The sequence below is a fragment of the Manis javanica genome, chromosome 3 (genome assembly GCF_040802235.1).
Source record: "Manis javanica isolate MJ-LG chromosome 3, MJ_LKY, whole genome shotgun sequence".
Lineage (NCBI taxonomy): Eukaryota > Metazoa > Chordata > Mammalia > Pholidota > Manidae > Manis > Manis javanica.
Window position 1 is genome coordinate 61850794 of NC_133158.1, and position 19655 is coordinate 61870448.

The 19655-nt window shown below is 41.3% G+C and overlaps 1 protein-coding gene across 1 annotated transcript in view; it reads left to right on the forward strand.

Moving 5' to 3' along the window:
* Positions 1 to 5689: 5689 nt before the first annotated feature.
* The window catches only part of IGSF11 (immunoglobulin superfamily member 11), a 185947-nt gene continuing 171981 nt past the window's right edge, over positions 5690 to 19655 (forward strand). Inside the window, exons 1-2 of the mRNA XM_073231597.1 lie at positions 5690 to 5742; positions 15765 to 16758. The gene's annotated coding sequence lies outside the window, so the exon portion shown is untranslated. The remainder of the gene's footprint in view (positions 5743 to 15764; positions 16759 to 19655) is intronic.

A 19655-nucleotide genomic window follows, 5' to 3' on the forward strand; every position in this document is an offset into this window, starting at 1 on the left:
GTTTCTATATATTCCTTGATCTCTATTTTGATTTGTTCATTGATCCATTGATTATTTAGTAGCATGTTGTTAAGCCTCCATGTGTTTGTGAGCCTTTTTGTTTTCTTTGTAGAATTTATTTCTACTTTCATACCTTTGTGGTCTGAAAAATTGGTTGGTAGAATTTCAATATTGTGGAATTTACTGAGGCTCTTTTTGTGAGCTAGTATGTGGTCTATTCTGGAGAATGTTCCATGTGCACTTGAGAAGAATGTATATCCTGTTGCTTTTGGATGTAAAGTTCTATAGATGTCTATTAGGTCCATCTGTTCTAGTGTGTTGTTCAGTGCCTGTGTGTCTTTACTTATTTTCTGCCCGGTGGATCTATCCTTTGGGGTGAGTGGTGTGTTGAAGTCTCCTACAATGAATGCATTGCAGTCTATTTCCCTCTTTAGTTCTGTTAGTATTTGCTTCACATATGCTGGTGCTCCTGTATTGGGTGCATATATATTTAGAATGGTTATATCCTCTTGTTGGACTAAGCCCTTTATCATTATGTAGTGGCCTTCTTTATCTCTTGTTACTTTCTTTGTTTTGAAGTCTATTTTGTCTGATATTAGTACTGCAACCCCTGCTTTCTTCTCACTGTTGTTTGCCTGAAATATGTTTTTCCATCCCTTGACTTTTAGTCTATGCTTATCTTTGGGTTTAAGGTGAGTTTCTTGTAAGCAGCATATAGATGGGTCTTGCTTTTTTATCCATTCTATTACTCTATGTCTTTTGATTGGTGCATTAAGTCCATTTACATTTAGGGTGACTATTGAAAGATATGTACTTATTGCCATTGCAGGCTTTAGATTCGTGGTTACCAAAGGTTCAAGGTTAGCTTCTTTAGTATCTTACTGCCTAACTTAGCTCGCTTATTGAGCTGTTATATACACTGTCTGGAGAGTCTTTTCTTCTCTCCCTTCTTATTCCTCCTCCTCCCTTCTTCATATGTTGTGTGTTTTGTTCTGTGCTCTTTTTAGGGGTGCTCCCATCTAGAGCAGTCCCTGTAGGATGCCCTGTAGAGGTGGTTTGTGGGAAGCAAATTCCCTCAGCTTTTGCTTGTCTGGGAATTGTTTGATCCCACCATCATATTTAAATGATAGTCGTGCTGGATACAGTATCCTTGGTTCAAGGCCCTTCTGTTTCATTGCATTAAGTATATCATGCCATTCTCTTCTGGCCTGTAGGGTTTCTGTTGAGAAGTCTGATGTTAGCCTGATTGGTTTTCCTTTATAGGTGACCTTTTTCTCTCTAGCTGCCTTTAAAACTCTTTCCTTGTCCTTGATCCTTGCCATTTTAATTATTATGTGTCTTGGTGTTGTCCTCCTTGGATCCTTTCTGTTGGGGGTTCTGTATAATTCCATGGTCTGTTCGATTATTTCCTCCCCCAGTTTGGGGAAGTTTTCAGCAATTATTTCTTCAAAGACACTTTCTATCCCTTTTCCTCTTTCTTCCTCTTCTGGTATCCCTATAATACGAATGTTTTTCCTTTTGTATTGGTCACATATTTCTCTTAGTGTTGTTTCATTCCTGGAGATCCTTTTATCTCTCTCTATGTCAGCTTCTATACGTTCCTGTTCTCTGGCTTCTATTCCTTCAATGGCCTCTTGCATCTTATCCATTCTGCTTATAAATCCTTCCAGGGATTGTTTCACTTCTGTGATCTCTTTCCTGACATCTGTGATCTCCTTCCGGACTTCATCCCACTGCTCTTGCATTTTTCTCTGCATCTCATCCCACTGCTCTTGCATTTTTCTCTGCATCTCATCCCATTGCTCTTGCATTTTTTTCTGCATCTCTGTCAGCATGTTCATGATTTTTATTTTGAATTCTTTTTCAGGAGGACTAGTTAGGTCTGTCTCCTTCTCAGGTGTTGTCTCTGTGATCTTTGTCTGCCTGTAGTTTTGCCTTTTCATGGTGATAGAGATAGTCTGCAGAGCTGGTACAAGTGACCGCTGGAAGAGCTTCCCTTCTTGTTGGTTTGTAGCCTTTTCCTGGGAGAATAGCGACCTCTAGTGGCTTGTGCTGGGCAGCTGTGCGCAGACAGGGCTTCTGCTTCCTGCCCAGTTGCTTTGGGGTTTATCTCCGCTGTTGCTGTGGGCTTGGCCTGGCTGGGGCTGTTCCTCCAAATTGGTGGAGCCCCGTTGGAGGGGGAGCAGCCAGGAGACTATTTATCTCCGTAAGGGGCCTCTGTGCTCCCTGCTGCCCAGGGGGTTAGAGTGCCCAGAGATCCCCAGATTCCCTGCTTCTGGTCTAAGTGACCTGTCCTGCCCCTTTAAGATTTCCAAAAAGCACTCTCCAAACCAAAACAACAACAGCAACAATGAGAGAGGGAACAGAAAGAAAGGGTCCCAGGCACCCGCTCACTGGTCCTGCTGCCCTGTCTCCCTAGCACCAGGGTCCCTGTCCTTTCAAGGCTTCCAAAAAGCACCCACCCACCGGTCCCGCAGGGAAGGAACGCTCAATATTCTTTGTCCTCAGGCACTGGTCCCACGCACCCGCTCACCAGTCCCGCCACCCTTCCTCCCTAGCACCGGGGTCCCTGTCCCTTCAAGGCTTCCAAAAAGCACTCGGCAAAAAGAGAGAAAAAAAAGGGGAAAAACGCGCGATTTCTTCCGTCCTCAGGTGCTGGTCTCAGGCACCCACCCACCAGTCCCACAGGGAAAAATGCGGGATATTCTTTGTCCTCAGGTGCCGGTCCCAGGCACCCGCTCACCAGTCCTGCCGCCCTGCCTCCCTAGCACCGGGGTCCCTGTCCCTTTAAGGCTTCCAAAAAGCACTCGCAGAAAAGAGAAAAAAAAAAGGGGAAAAACGCGCGATTTCCTCTGTCCTCAAGTGCCGGTCTCAGGCACCCGCCCACCGGTCCCGCAGGGAAAAACGGGGGATATTCTTTGTCCTCAGGCGCCGGTCCCAGCCACCCGCTCACCAGTCCCGCCACCGTGCCTCCCTAGCACTGGGGTCCCCGTCCCTTCAAGGCTTCCAAAAAGCGCTTGCCAAAAAGAGAAAAAAAAAAAAAAGGGGAAAAACGCGCGACCTCCTCCGTCCTCAGGCACCGGTCTCAGGCACCCGCCCCCAGGTCTCGCAGGGAGAAACGCGGGATATTCTTTGTCCTCCGGCGCCGTTCCCAGGCACCTCCTCACCGGTCCTGCCACCCTGCCTCCCCAGCAACGGGGGCCCGTCCCTCTAAGGCTTCCAAAAAGTGCTTGCCAAAAAAAAAAACTGCTCCGGTTTTTCTCCACCCGCCGGGAGCCGGGGGGAGGGGCGCTCGGGTCCCGCCGGGCTGGGGCTTGTATCTTACCCCCTTCACAAGGCGCTGGGTTCTTGCAGGTGTGGATGTGGTCTGGATGTTGTCCTGTGTCCTGTGGTCTCTATTTTAGGAAGATTTTTCTTTGTTATATTTTCATAGCTCTATGTGTTTTTGGGAGGAGATTTCCACTGCTCTACTCACGCCGCCATCTTGGCTCCCGCCCCTGGAACATTTTTATATGAACTCCATTCTTCAATCTTTGCTAAAACTCACCTATAAAGTCACATGGCCTGGCTCCTTGAGGTGTGAGGGTTATGGTTATGTTGTATGTAGATCTTCAATAGATTTTCCAATTTATTCTTTTGGTGTACTTAAATTTTTTTCCCCTTCTACTTGAAATATTTTTGATTATCCAACTGCTTAGAAAAATATTCCATTTCCTCTCAAATTTAAAATGTATCAAGTGTATTTAACAATATTTCAATCTCCTCCATTTATGCTTCTATGTCTCCTTTTTAATTTCCAATACTGAGTTCTCTTTTCATCTTGTTTGTTTTTAGATATGCTTTCATTCTAATATGTTTTGTCAGTGTTTCTTTAAACAGCCTGTGGGTAAAATTGTAACATTTCCAGAATATCTCACCTGCTTTAGTTCATTTGCGTATCCTCAGGGGTGGAGAGAAGTTCATCTCCATGTCAGTGGATAATTACCTGGGCAGCCAAGGGTGTGTCTGAACCTGAGCAGTTTAAAGGGAGGAGCTTCCTTGCTTGCTGGCTTGCTTCTTCAGGAGCAGAGGAGAGAGATGGTGCTGGACTGCAGTTTGTAAGCAATAAGTGGATTTGAAACTTTATTTCTCCCTTTGACTGATTTCAGTTTTTAGAGGTATTTTGCCCTGGGATTTCTTCTCCCTGGACTTACACAGCCTTTTAAAGTTTGTTTATCCGTTCTATTGTGAGTCATTTTTGGGATTAAGCCTATAATAACATAGACAGTGAGTTTGCAGTTTGGTGCTCCTCTGCCCTGTAATGTCTGACTCTGTAAGGACTGCCAAGGCCTCTAAAACTGGGGTGTGCAAAGGGGGAATGGGGAACCAAGTAGACCCTCTTGCATCCTTTCTCGTTTCTCTTCTTTGCCCTGTTTGTTTATTGCTTTGTGAGGAAACCAAAGTGAAAGCAACTCAACCCAGTTTAGGGTGTTATTCCTGCCTATCCTTAAGCCCAGTGAAGGATCTGTGGTTTGCACTAGGGAAGACAGTTTTCTCTTGTTTTTGCTTTTTGTTCTCTTTGGTTGGTATGTGGGAATTTCTTGTTCTTTAAGCTCAATGCTAAGTGTTTTACATAATTATGTATTTAAAAAATAGTTTTATTAATACATAGTTCACATACCATAAAATCCACTCATTTAATGTGTGTAGTTTGGTGGTGCTTGGAATATTCATAGAGTTTCGCAACCATCACCAGAATCTAATTTTAGAACATTTATTAATACTTAATAAAGAAATCCTGTACACAATAGCAGTCATTCCCTATTCTTATCCCCACCTCCTCCCCCACTTCACCCCAACCCTAGACAATCACTGACCCATTTTCTGTATCTATGGATTTGTCCATTTTAGACATTTCACATAAATAAAATCATACGATATAGCCTATGTCTGAATTCTTTCACTTAACGTGTTCTCAAGGTTTATCATATAAATATATGCTTTGCAAATATTTTCTCCCATGCCATATATTTGTTTTCACCTATCATCTTCTTGATTTTGTATTTCCTTTGAAATACAAAAGTTTTCAATTTTAATGAAGTCCAATTTATATTTTCTTTCATGACCTGTGCTTTTGGTGTCATATTTAAGAAACCATTGTCTAATCCTAGATTACAGATTTAGATCTATTGAAGAAAACTAGCAAATGCCATCTTCCAAGTAAAAAAAACCAAGTGTGTCTGTGGTTTCCTAATCAGCAAAAAGATGGTGACATTTAACTCCTTACTGATTATGGCAAACGGGCCAGGCTTTGTAAGGAAGATTGGATGAGCGTGTTACTCTTCTGGTAACTGTTGACACTGATATGGATGACTTACTACAGCAATAAAATAGGAGAGAAGGGAGGCCAGGGCTGCTGGACAGTGGCAGCCGGGACACAGAGTAGCACGCATCCTGTTCCCCGATCTAGGCTGGGGCAGCTGTATGTGATCTCATGCAAATCTAAACTGGCTTAGCTTTAGGTAATCTGATAAAGATCCGGTGTGACTGAAAAGTCTAATGAAATGGTTCTCATTCTAATATTTTTATCAAATCATGTATCCAAAGAGGTCTTTTAAAAGCAACTATTTTTTAATTTAAAAATATGAAATTTATGTATTATATTATCACAACACAGAATCTTCCTTTCTCATTTCCTTGCCTCTCTCAGGTAAGAAGAGGAGATGTTTCTGGTTGGAATTTTGCTCTGCTTTTCTCGTACTGGTGAGTGACTTTGACCCTGACAAAATTTTAATACTATTAGCAGTTATTAGCTCCCAGGATTTAGCTGAAATAAGGGCTTCTTTTCTTACATTTCTCCTACTGATGAAAAAGAGTCGCCCATTTCTCAATCCTGGGAAAAAGAACTTTTATTTGAAAAACTATTTATTGAGCACTTGCTATGTGTCAGGCAAGGTGGATACAATAGAAAATACAGTTTTTGACCTCAAGAATCTCATATTCTAGGAGGTCTCTGATAAGAAAACAAGAAATCACAGTACACTGTGTTAGGAGCTACGATGGGGGCACTACAAACCCCATGGAGGCATGTAGTTGAGGCACCTCACCCAGAGTTGAGGGTGTGGAGCAGCGACATTAAAGTAGCATAATGTGTAGTCAGATTGCTGTGGTGGAACCTTTGGAGGGCTAGGGTCCAGCTGCAGCTCCAGCATCTACTAGCTCTGCCAACTTGGGGAGATTTCTTAGTCTTTACCTCTCTCACTTTCCTCATATTAAAGTGGAGACTGTAATGGTACTCATTTCATTGTTTTCCTAGGAAAATAAGTGAGTTGATATGTATAAGTTGGTCAGCATAGTGCCTTAGTAAACAATAAAAAATAGTAACTTGCTATTATTATTCTGAGAGCTGAGGGGTTATTAAGAGTTAAGAAGTAAATGGACTGGTCAGTGTCAGAAGAATATTCCAGGCAGAGAGAAGAGCTCATGGCATGCCTGGAGGTAGAACAGATTATGGAGAGTTTGATTAACTAAAATAAATACATTATGCTATAATAGCTGAGTATGAGGCCAGATCATAGACATGTTTGGCTGTTATGCCAAGAGCATGCAGAGTCATAAAAGGGTTTCTTACATGGTACTGATATGACCAGTTTTATAGTTTAGATCATTCTTGTTGTAATTGAGAAAATAGATTGAAGGAGAAAATTGGAAGTAGGGACTTACATTTTAAAAATGGCCAAGTAAAGATGGCACTACATTCTTCATCTCTCAGAAATCAATGCAAGATAACAAGAAACAGAAATGCAAATTCAATCTTTGAAAAAAATCTTAGATGAAATCTATAAATCTGAACTACAATATATGAGGAAGGGTTCCTGAGGGCAGTTATAGTCAAACAGGAGTGTGAGCAGGTGTGGAAAGATACTGCTTGCTTCTGTGCATTTCAGGTAAAACTGGCACAGATGTTATACTCTGAGTGGGAAAAAACCAACACTTCCTTATTTGGAAAAAGGGGATTTTGTCCGTGGGAGGATCCCTAGACATTGTTCATGCCCGTGAGAAACAGGTTCAATACGAATGAAGGGAGATTCACACTGAGATTTATATTTTGTTTTATAGGGGAGATAGGGCGAAAGGGATTTTATTGGTGAGAGAGGATGGAGGAAAGAGACTCCACACTAAGCCAGCTCCTGAGCAACTGATATTTATTGACTGGGGGGCAGTAAAAGCAAACATGCACATAGCCCCGTGTCATGAGGAGCGTTCCTGTGAACAGGAAGAATTTCTGCTGATCTGGAGCATGGTCCTGGCGCTTTTCTTTTAAAAATCCCTACCAATAGTGACCATGGGAAGAACTCAACATATTCATATTTAAATATAAACAGTAATAAAAACGTCAAATAAATAAATATACATATATAAAAATATATCATAAATATAATATATATATGTGTAAAATATACACACACACACACACAAAAGAGGAGGAAAGGATTATCTAACAGGCAAAACAAAAGGAGGAAGAAAATTCTCATCAGGAGAAAAAGTCTCAATGGAGCAGATAAAAATTCTAGCCAAGTATGTTGCCATCATGAATTAGAGGATGAAACACAACAGACTTCAATCATGAAATCTCTCTATAATTAACTCAAAACAGAGTGCTCCAAAGACTCAGGGAAAATGTGCTCAGGATTGGAATATGAAGGAGGGAATTGAAAAATGAATTCAGGAAAGAAATAGGAAACTATTATAGAAATGAAAATCTTGTTAGAAGTAGCACAAAGGAGACTAGATATAACTGAGAACACTTTAGAGACATGGAGGATTGATAGAATTAAGAAAAGCAAGAAAAATGAACAGAATCCACAAAAAAGTTTAAAAGATTAGGGATGAAAGTAATTGATAGAAAAGTTATAGAAGATCCAACACACACTGATGGGTACATATTGAATGAAAGAGATTGATTTTTAAGTGTATAGTTCAGGAATTTTTTCCCCCCAAAACCACCAAAGAGTTCTTGGATCTATTTATGGAAAAGGCATACTGCATCCCAGGAAAATTTGAAACACAAAACAGCACTGATACCATATTCTAACAAAATGACTGGACCTCAAAGATTAAGACTCTTCTATACAATGAGGTAAAAAATCAAATTTCATATAAGGAAAAAACCAGCTGGTTCAGATTTCCCCACAGACACAGTCAATACTGGGAAATGGGAATGGCTGAAAATTCCTTAAGAAAGAAATGTAAATTCAAGAAATGTATTCACAGCCAAGTCTAGTATAAAGCCAATAGATATCTTTGAATATGCAAAAAAACCCAGAGAATGTAATTTCCATGAGTCTTACTGGTGGATGGCTTTCTTGAAAATTCTAAAGGGGAAACTTCAAAAACCAGTAAGTGAATGGAGAAACTATGACAAAGAGTGTCAGTGATGCATAAATATAATTAAATGTAGGATCAAGGTAGAAATAAAACTGGGGGTTATCGTTAGAATGAAATTTATAAACTCAGGCAAGGTGGAAATGATAGAACAAACAAAAGATAAGTGGGAGAAAACAATGGAAGGTTGTATAAGCACCTTCCATATTTGGAAGCCGAAGGTTACTTAGAGCTGGTAAATGAAGTAATAGAAGCATTAATATATTTAAAATTTTAAAGGGAAGTAAGAAAAATCTTACAATCCATGAAAATTATCCATTGGAGTAAGCAGTGCAGAAAGGAAATGAAAGTATACTAATTTAATCACTATTGATAGTGTGGAGTCCAGATAGATTGTCCAATGAAATAGAGGATTAAATATAAGCTTATAATAAACTCACAGATATACTTGCAAATGTGAGAAATAAAATGAGTATCATTGCAACATCATTTGTAAAAGCAAAAGATTGAGAATAACATAATGTATGAATAATATATTCATACAGTGCAGCTATTGTAAAGAATGAGCTCTGTGTATACTTATATGGAATGACCTCCAAGTTGTATCATTAAATGATATAACAAGGTCCAGAAAAGAGTGAATAGAATGGGGAAATGTTGGGAGCCGGGGCTATGTCCCTTCCCCCACGTCTGAACGCAGCGTGGGAAAGCACAAGCTTGAGAGCAACCGGTGCAGTCCTTGGAAGTTATCTGCTCACAAAAACATATCTTGTCCTTGAAGATGAGCCAAGACTCCTCGCTCTGAAAATAGGGAGACCTTGAGGATGTGTGAGAACACCTCCCCGCCAGCGCCACCTAAGGTCCAATCATCTTCTGACCCACCCCTTACTTGCTACTTGTATAAATTGAGCCTGTAAACAATAAACTTTGCCAGCTTGATCAGACATCCTGTCTTGCTGGTCGTTCTTTGTGTCCCTTGCTTGTTCATTTCTGCAGGCGTCTCCGGCTACACTCCACGTTAATCCCGCGGGTCGGGACAACTGGCGCCCAACGTGGGGCCCCCCGGGACTCCTGCTGAAACGTCTGCTCGGAAGCCCTGGCCAGGCATTCATTTGAGTCACCGCACGGGTATTGACCTGATGTCGACTCTGCATGGAGAAGGATCACTGCGGCTCACCCGTCCGTAACACAGATCCTTGAGAGGTGAGTAGACGAATTCCCCAAGCAAGATTCCAGACAACCTCTTGGGTGTTCAGCAGTCCATTTGATCTTATCACTTTCCTCCAGTTTGCTGCCGCGATTTATTCCTTGTTTTGTTCACTGGCCGTTCCTCTCTGAAAACCTTGTGTTTACTTTGGGCTAAAGGTCGTCCACCTCGAAGGCATACCCAGGGGACTCCGACTCCAGAGTCCCTGCCCTAGAGGGTCCGAGCAGGCGGATTGTACCTGCCGACTGTCCTACGTAAACAAGGGCTCGTCAGAGCTGACGAGAGTGGCTCCAGTGTTTCAGGACATTGATGTAGTTGCGGCTACATTGGAGGAAAAATTTCAAATTTTTACAGTGCAAGGGTTGCGGCCATAGTGATGGGCAACTCTCTGAACTCCCATGAAGTCTTCCTTACTGGACTCAAGGAGTCCCTCAGGACACGAGGAATTAGGGTTAAAAGAAAAGACCTTAGGTATTTTTTTACTTTTATCCATGAGACTTGTCCCTGGTTTCCCCTAGAGGGCACTATTGATCACAAACAGTGGAAAAGAGTTGGTGATGCCCTTCAAGATTTTTATCGGACCTTTGGCCCTGAAAAGGTTCCCGTCTCAGCATTTTCATATTGGAACCTTATTCATGACGTCCTTGAGGTTCATTCACAAGATCCTGACATTAAAACTATAATCAAAACAGGAGAAAAAGCTCTCAGAGAGGACTCCCGACCGCCCTCTGCCTGCCCTTCTGTAGCCGTAGATATTCCTGATGAACCCATAACCCATACTGACAAATCCCCCGAATCTCAACCAGACACAGAATCTCCAAATACCCATGATAAAATTGATACCCAGGACATAGCTGATCCCCCTAAGATTCCAAATATTTATCCCGCACTTACGTCCTTTAAATGGCAAACAACCAGGACATTTTGCTCGCCAGTGCCAGGCAGAGACTCAGCCTCACCCGCCTCGCACTTCCCTGCCTCATACACCCCTGACTCATACTCCCCCCCAAAACCCTATGCCCTCGATGTCGGCGTGGTTTCCATTGGGCTAATGAATGCCGCTCTAAAACGACTATTGAAGGTACCCCCCTTCCACCACTCCAGGGAAACATCGAGGTTTAGATCTTCTCACAGCAGAACAGGGAGGTATCTGTTTAGCTTTGCAGGAAAAATGCTGCTTCTATGCCAATAAGTCCGGCATTGTTCGAGATAAAATAAAGATTCTCCAAGAAGATCTCGAGAGAAGAAGGAAAGAACTTCAGAACAACCCTCTTTGGACAGGACTAAATGGACTCCTCCCATACCTCCTTCCTATATTAGGCCCCCTTTTAGGATTACTACTAGTACTTTCTTTCGGCCCCTGGGCTTTTCAAAAACTTACAATGTTAATCAAACAGCAAGTTGACTCCCTCGTAGCAAAACCCATACAAGTTCATTATCACCGCCTTGCTTTAGCTGACCAAGGTGTGAATCTTTACATAGAGCCCTAAGCTGGCGACAAAATAAACCAGGAACGAGCTATGTCAAGGTTTCTTGTCCTGTCCCTTGACAACATCTCTGGGCAATTAAGGCGGGTAGTCAATGACGGGTAATTAAGAGGTTGTACCTGCAGAAATACAGGACAGACATAAGACCTCTGATAAAAATAACAGGGGCCGATCTAATACTGGGGCAAGCTCCTATTTATGTAGGCCGATCCAGTATTAGGGCAAGCTCCCCTGAAGATATCAGGCCGACTCCAAAAAGAGGCAAGCTCCTGAAAAACAGAGGCCAGGTACAAAACCTCTAAACCTAAGACAGGCACCGTCTACCCAGTAGATAAAAAGCTCCAAGTTCCTGTCCCAATCCCTCCTAACTCATCCAACAAGCCTTAAGAGACCTGCATTATTTGAAATTGCAGACGGCTCCCCCACTTGTAAATCATAAGATCTAAAGTCAAGTATGGTAGCCAGTGACGGGTAAGATATGGTTGAATAGTAAATACCAACCTAAGACAGGGAGTGGTCGACAGAGGACTATGCCCCCATGACGGGTAAGGATTTACTTCAACCGTACAACCTAAGACAGGCACATACCTTGACCCAGTCTGAGTTAGGCTGGTTATTTTATTAAAGAAAAAAGGGGGAGATGTTGGGAGCCGGGGCTATGTCCCTTCCCCCACGTCTGAACGCAGCGTGGGAAAGCACAAGCTTGAGAGCAACCGGTGCAGTCCTTGGAAGTTATCTGCTCACAAAAACATATCTTGTCCTTGAAGATGAGCCAAGACTCCTCGCTCTGAAAATAGGGAGACCTTGAGGATGTGTGAGAACACCTCCCCGCCAGCGCCACCTAAGGTCCAATCATCTTCTGACCCACCCCTTACTTGCTACTTGTATAAATTGAGCCTGTAAACAATAAACTTTGCCAGCTTGATCAGACATCCTGTCTTGCTGGTCGTTCTTTGTGTCCCTTGCTTGTTCATTTCTGCAGGCGTCTCCGGCTACACTCCACGTTAATCCCGCGGGTCGGGACAGGGAAAGAAAACTTTATGTATTTTATAAGAAAAATATACTTTTATGTGTGTAAAATATCTCTTGAAGGAAACACAACTTTGGTCAGCTTGGTCTCCTCTTATGAAGGGAATTGTGTCACTGGAGGTCAGGCATGGGAGGGAAATGTTTATCGTATACCTTATGGTAATTTGTAAATTTTGTATCATGTAATTTTGTACCATGAGTTTTATACCATCGCTTTTAAAAATGACTCATTTTTCTTAGGCTATTTAAGTAATTTCTGTAAGAGATGATGAGTTGAGTTAGAGAAGTGGTAGTGGGGATGGAGCGAAGTAGATGTAGATGGGTTAGAAGTATATCAGTTGGAAGGATGGGTAGTGAGGAAGGAGTCAAAGATGACACCAAAGTGTCTTCTGGTTTAGGTAACTGGATAGGTGGCTGTGTCATTCCACAAGGTGGGATAATTAGATTCCCTGCAGCTCTGTCCACAGACCTCATCCCTTGTTTATTTCTATAGAATTCTGTTATCTCATGCTTTCTACCTTTCCATGATTTTAGTTTACCCCTCTTTATGAACAGTTTCCATATCTTTTATAAAATCTAGATTACCTGGATTATCAGGTCCCTACTGGATGTCAACTCAAACATGTATTCTTAAGTAATTACAGAACTAAAGAATCGTAACATTTAAATCTAAAATGGACCTTAGAAACTTATCATGGATTTACCATTTTATTTTCCAACGAAAGCCTTAAAGACAGAGGCATTATGTGTCTTAGATACTACTAAGAAGTTAAATAAGTTGGAGCATGAACATATTTTTGATCTCTCTTCTGTACCTTTATTTAAATGATAATAAATTACAACATTTGTAAGTGATGGGTACTAGAACAATTTGTCTTTTTAGCTACATGTGGCAAATAGACAACACATGGGAATTAATGTCAAACTGTCTCCTCTGTGATCTCTGCCTAATTGGCTTCAACATCTTTCTAGCTGCCCAGACTTGAAAGCTCAGAGATCTCTATTCTCTCTTATTTTCATTATAATCAATCCACTGTTGAATGACTGGTTTTCCTTTTGAAAGTCTTGTACTGGTGCCTTTTTCTCTGTTGTCTTTATTACAGCTGGAGTTCAGGTTCTCTTCCCTACGCCATAGCAGTGACCTTCACACTGATTTCCATGACCTTAGTTTTCTGTTTTTGAATTTATCTTCTGAATTACAGCAAAATATTTCTTTCTAAAAGGTGGATCTTACTGTGACCTCTTGTATATTTTTTCAAGAACTGTTCATGTTCAAGGCAGGTAGATCAAAGTACAGATTTCTTGCATGGCATTCAAAGCCTCCATGATTTCTGATTTCACTTCTAAATACACCTGCCGCTGCAGCCATACCTGATTAGTCATCATTTCCAAAATTCAACGTACAAAATTAATGCACACTCATGTACATTAGTTCACCTTTACTCTCTATGTCAGATAAGTTTTCTTTTGTTTATATTTTGTCAAAGGTTTGTCCATCTTCAAGAGTCCATTCATGTACCACCTAGTTTTTCTGGAGCAAACCTCCCCACTACTACCATGACTTGTGTTTGTACCACCAGTAGAATAGTGGTCTGACAGTTGGATTTCCCTTTTATTTAGTGGCATACGTGTCCAAGCCACTCCCTCTTTGCATGTAGAGATTATGTCTTTTACATTTTAGTATACTCCAACACCCTCCATGTATTTGAGGACTCTTCGTAACTCTGCAGGACTTGAGTGATCTAAAACTGGATTGAAAATTGAGGTTAGAAACCAGAGAGATTAACCACAAATATTTTAGCATTAGCACAACAGAAATACCCTTGAGACTTGTACTTTTAAGTGGTCTTCTCTACTTGTAGTTTTTTTTAGTTGCCATTTTCACATGTCTCTTTATTTTGCAATGTATTTATATTTGGTACAGATTTTAAAAAGTGAAATGTCATTTGGCTCATTTCCAAAGGGACTAGATTATGAATAAAAAGACTTGTTACCTGAGATTTTAATGCAGGTTTTGAAAGTGTGTAAAGTATTTGGAAAAGGTATTTGAGTAGAAAAAAATTTTTTTAAAGAAATCCCTTAGCTAAGGACATCACCTTTATGTGCAGTACATAATTTCTTCCACTAGAGAGCAGCAATGACTCACGATTGCACCCAGTGATAGTAAAATGATATGTGACTGTCCTTGGAATACAGTTTCCAAAGCAAAATCAGATAAAATGCATTTGTCATTACTTTAAAAAACACGTATTTTGTTGAATTTCTGGCCAAGTGGAAATTATACCCTAGTATTAGCTGTTAAGTGTAGAAAAGCAAATTGTGTTATGTGGCAGAACAATTCCTTTACCTTAATTTTCAACTATTTTTCTCATTTCACTTGTTCACAAAGAAACATGTATTAAGTTCTAGTCTGTGCTAGGCACTGTGCTTTTCTTGGGAATACAAAGCTGAATAAGACATAGTCCTTGTTTCATTAAATTTTTTTTGAATATTCCTGTACTAAGTAATATAGCGGATACAAATACATATCAGACATAATAATATCTAGCTTGCAACTGAATGCTTACGTCATACTAGGCACTGTGCTAAGTACTTTACTTTTATTATTTCACTACTACTCCCAAAAACTCGGCTGGGAAGTGGAGGCACAAAGAGATTAAGTACCTCACCAAGCACCACACAATATTTAATGGGGTGGAGCCAGCATGTGAACCTAGGTATTCTTAATATAACATACACACTCCTCACCACTGTACTACTATGTTTCCCACATCAGCTCTGTTCTCAAACAATAGTCGTGCAGGAATAAGACATCCTGGGGCAATAAATAACATCCTGTCAGTTAAGTGCTTCCTCTTGAGGTCTGTGATGGAGTGAGAATAAAGGTGCTCCTCTTTTGCACCTGGCTCTGAAAAGCTTAAGGAAAAAAGCAAACGAGTTGGGAAATGGGGCCAAAATATCACCTTTATTACTGACTGAAGCCAAACTGGAGGATGTGGCTTTAGATCTGTTAGCCAAATGGCCGTGCTGACACTGAAGCACAGAATTAGCAGGCTTCCCCACTCACCCACCTCCCATGAAGGGAAGCCCAGGCTTAGGGTGTGCGTCCCCCAACTCTCCATCCAGTGCTTGCTCCCCATCCCTCGAGGTGCAGTGAAATGAGCACTTCCCGTAAGCACCTCACTTCCAAGAGGCAGAAGGTGACTCTGAGCCACCCATGCCCAGTTTATTCTTACCAAACTTACCACTCAGATGAATCAATGCATCTCTTCTGAGCAGAGAGAAGCAATTAGTTACAGTAAGAGTTCCTTCTGGGACAGAAGCATCAGAAGTAGTGAAGATGCATGCCTCCCCAATATTTTCTGGCTCCTGCAAGCTACTCACTAGTGAATCTTTTTGCAAAAGTTGTTGTGGTAGACAGGGTAATGGTCCCCCAAACATGTCTATATCCCAGTCTCTGGAACCTGTGAAGGTTAGGCTACATGTAAAAGGGAAATTAAGGTTGCAGATGAAATTAAGTTTGCTCATTAGCTGACTTTAAAATGGGAGATTATTTTGGGTTATCCAGGCATCCTGTGGACTGAATGTTTATATTCCTCCAGAATTGATATATGGAAGCTTTTAATGTGATGGTATTAACAGATAGAGAAATATTTGTCTCTTTCTCTCTCAATGAGCCCGCACAGAAGAAAGGCCGCCGAGCACCAAGTGAGATGGCAGCCATCTGCAAGCGAGGGTCTCACTCTAATGGGAACTCAACTGCACTGACACCTGATCCTGGGATTCCAGACTCCAGAACTGTGAGAAAATCAGTATCTGTTGTTTAGGCCACCTAGTCTGTGGTATTTTGTTATAGCAGCCTGATCTAAGTCAAGGTAAGTACAACGTAATACCCTTCAACATGGAAGAGTCACAGAGATGGCAGGGTGACAAAGAGTTAGCCCCCCAAAGTGTGAGAAAACAGACCTTGTGATAAAATGGTTGTCTAATAAATGTGGGGCTCCTGGTCCAGAAGAGGGTATGGTGTGGGTTAGAAAGCTCAGCAATGAGGAACTCCCTGGCCATGCGCCTTCCTAAATAAGATGAAATGGAGACTGTAAGATGGAGCGAAAGTTATAACTTGCATAAGCCACCCAAGGTCTGTGTTGCTTTCTCTGTTTCCCTTTGGGTATGCCTTGGCATTTAATAAAGGCGTGAATGTCCAGTCCTTTCCAGCCGTGCGCTGGACATAAAGGAAAGACATTAGCACAGCAGGGATAGATAGTTAAATGGAAGCCAATGCAACTTTACAACCAAAAGCAAATATAATGAGGTAATTAGTAATATGCAGGAAGACCCAAAGGAGAAAGAAGAATCTCATACAGGGTCATAGGGTACAGTCCCATTACTTCCTCCATTTGAAGAGTGCTTAGAGTTTCTGGGCTTTAGTATCACCCATGAAGATTGCATTTGCTATTAAGAAGTTAAAGCCATAGATATGTTCCATTTAAGTCCCAACCATTTGTCCTATGTCCACATGTATGCCCACAAGCCTGGACCAGAAGCTGGCCAGTTAAGGAAGCCTTGAAGATGAGTGTGCCCACCTATAGCTACTTTTCCACCAAGAAGAGCATTTGAAATATAAGTTACTGTCACTATGATAATTTATTCAATACATCCATTGTTTATTTGGTGAGTCCTCAGTGAGTCCTAAACATTGTGCTAGGTAGTTGCTAGAGATAAAAAAAATAACATAAGCGAACAGTCCCTGTCCACAAGGAGCTAAAAGCATTTATCACTCAAAGGATCTTGCTACAAGAGGAGACATTTTTCTTTAAATGAAGTAAACCCCAACATATTTGCATGGAAAAATGTTAGTACTGTAATTGTTAAATTGAAGAGATAGACATGTGGGGGTTCATTATCCTGTTCTGCCTTCTTATTTTTGATAATTTTTATAATAAAAAGCAAGGAAACAAAAACTTTTCTTGTGTGGAAGGAAAGACATGTAAATGAGTAGTTAAAATACAGTATGATATAAGTGAAAAATAAAGATTGTTATAAGAGGCCATCTTCCATGGGCCCACGGCTACCCCGTGCACTCTTGTTAGATATGTCAGGAACCCATGGCCCTGAACACTCTTTACCTGGATGAGTGCTCAGAGTTGGGTTGGAACAAGCAACTGTCAGGATTACATAATGTTTGCTCCAGACAAAGAGTAGGCTTGCTTACTGCTTGCTGTAAAGTGGTGAATCTCCAAGTCAACTGTTCCTCTCCTGCCATGCAATGCAACCCATTGCATATGTGAGCTACTATTGAGACCCACCTGGGTCATTCCCTGTGAGGCTTGGAGGGCCAGAGAAGCTGGCATAGACATGAAGCTTTAGCTACTGGTTTGTTGTAAGTGAGAAAGTCCTTTTTCTCTGATCTAGGAGAGTCATGTCTTCTGCCAGCATCCGTGAATTGTCATAAGCGAACTTGTGAGCTTGTAAGTAGGGTAAAATCGCAGATCCTTCACGCTTTCTGACTGTCCTCTGCCTTGGGGAAGTGAACTGAGCCTTATGGAATGAACATGAATTTTCTAGGCTGACAAGAAGGTCACACCATGTCAGATACGAGTCAGGCAAGGCTCCCCTGCGAGGACTTCATCAATCTTGTTGATTCTGACCCTAATAGAGCTACTTTGTTTGTCAGTTCAATTCTTGGAGAAACTAAGTATGTGTATTCTCTTTGTAGTAGATCTTTACTAGTTCATGGTACTTAGTGTGAAGGAGAGGGTATCAACAAAAGAAAGATTGCACGTTCTCAGACTTGAGCATGAGCTATAATCTGAAGTGTATGTGTGTGTGTGTGTGTGTGTGTGTATGAGGGAGAGAGAGAGGGCAAGCTTCTTCTTGTCATTTTTAAATAATAATTTTGTTTTGGCTTTGATACTTTTCCTTAGCTCATTTTTATGTGAAGTTTTCCCAAACTTTTAAAATGAGATGGTTTGTTTCAGGAGAGTTTGGTTTTGTTTTTAATTTCATAGAGCTCCTTATTTTATGTGATGTTAAAAGTATGGTGGTTTGCTCTCTGGAGTTTTCTGGCTTGTGGATATTCCCTGGTCTGTATTCGTGTTCTTTTGTCCCTGCTCTGCTCAGTGCTGTCGGTGCTCCCAGGCCTTCCTCCCCCTCGCTCTCCCTTCCGGGGCACTGAGAACTCCACCCCGGCATGGCCTTCCCGGAGGGCTCAGACTGATAGAGGGGTTCTGTTGTCAGGTCCGTCAGAGGCTGCCTAACTGCTGCTGTATTTTTTCTACCGATCAACATCATACAAATTTTGTGGCTAGTAGTGGTTGGCCTGCACCCATTTGCATTGTGAGGTTTGCAGACATGCCTTGTTGTACAATTTTTAAATAAACATTGCTCATGAGTTTTTGAATGTGTTCTCTGGTTGCTCTTCCTATTTTTATCTGAGGATTTAGAAAAGTGGAAAAATTTCGCTGCTACTGTCGCCATCTTCTGGGATCCATATTAAAAACTCTTTATTAACTGTAACTATTAGTATCATTGTATTGGCCAGTTTATTCCTGCCATGTGCTATACCTGATGAGGCAATTTACAAGGATACTTCAACTTTATGAAAGTGTCCTAAGATTATTGCTCTTTTGTAACTAGGCTATCTTCTGATCTTAATTTGATTTCTCCTTCAGAAGCACTCGTGTTGATTAGCTGTGATGAATAAATATCCTGGTTGTTCTATTTCTCATGATAAATTATTTACATATGCAAGTTAGGTTAACCCTTAATAGGGCCTACGATTTGGACCAGGCCCTGCAAACTGGGTACAAGAAACAGAGTTGAATAAGCCGTAGACCCTACACTGACAGAGTTCCCGGTCAAATAAATCTGTTTGCTGGTATTAGGGACCTATCCTTACCTCGGGAGGATGGCAGACTCCTAAAAACAATCTCTGATGAAGAGAAGGAATTTGGACTCTCTGACTAGCAAAGCCTTTTGAAAAAAATTAGTAAAGTTTCTGAGAGGTAGAGAGAAACAGAAACTGCTACTGCCCCAAATTAATGTGGAAGACAATTTGCTTTGAATATTGATATATCATCTCAAACTTTAGGTGGGTAGGGTCATTTAATGACCCAAGTTTTTCCTAGGAGGTAGGGTCAACTAGGGGAATTTTAAGTCTGCTGAAAAAGGGCCTCAGAGGCCCAAATATATGAATGGCTAACAGCTTCTGCAGGGAGCTCTGCACAGTACAGTGTTGGGTCTTTCTGAGCTCCCTGCACTGACATAGAGCTGGTGCAGTGGAATCCCTGGGAAGGACAGGAAAAGTACACAGTGCTTATGACTGAAAGCGAGAGAGATGAGCTTTGCAGGCAGATGAGGCTTAGCAATCTTAGTTTCCTATATAACATCAGGCATTTTATGTAAATTGTTTGAGAGAGCCTTTTCTGCTATTTACTTTTTAAGTGTATCTTTGGGATATACCTACATATGTGTGTGTATATATGCATATATATATATATATATATATGTATGTATGTATGTGTGTATATATGCTCACACATGGATTGAATGTTTATATCCCCCCCAAT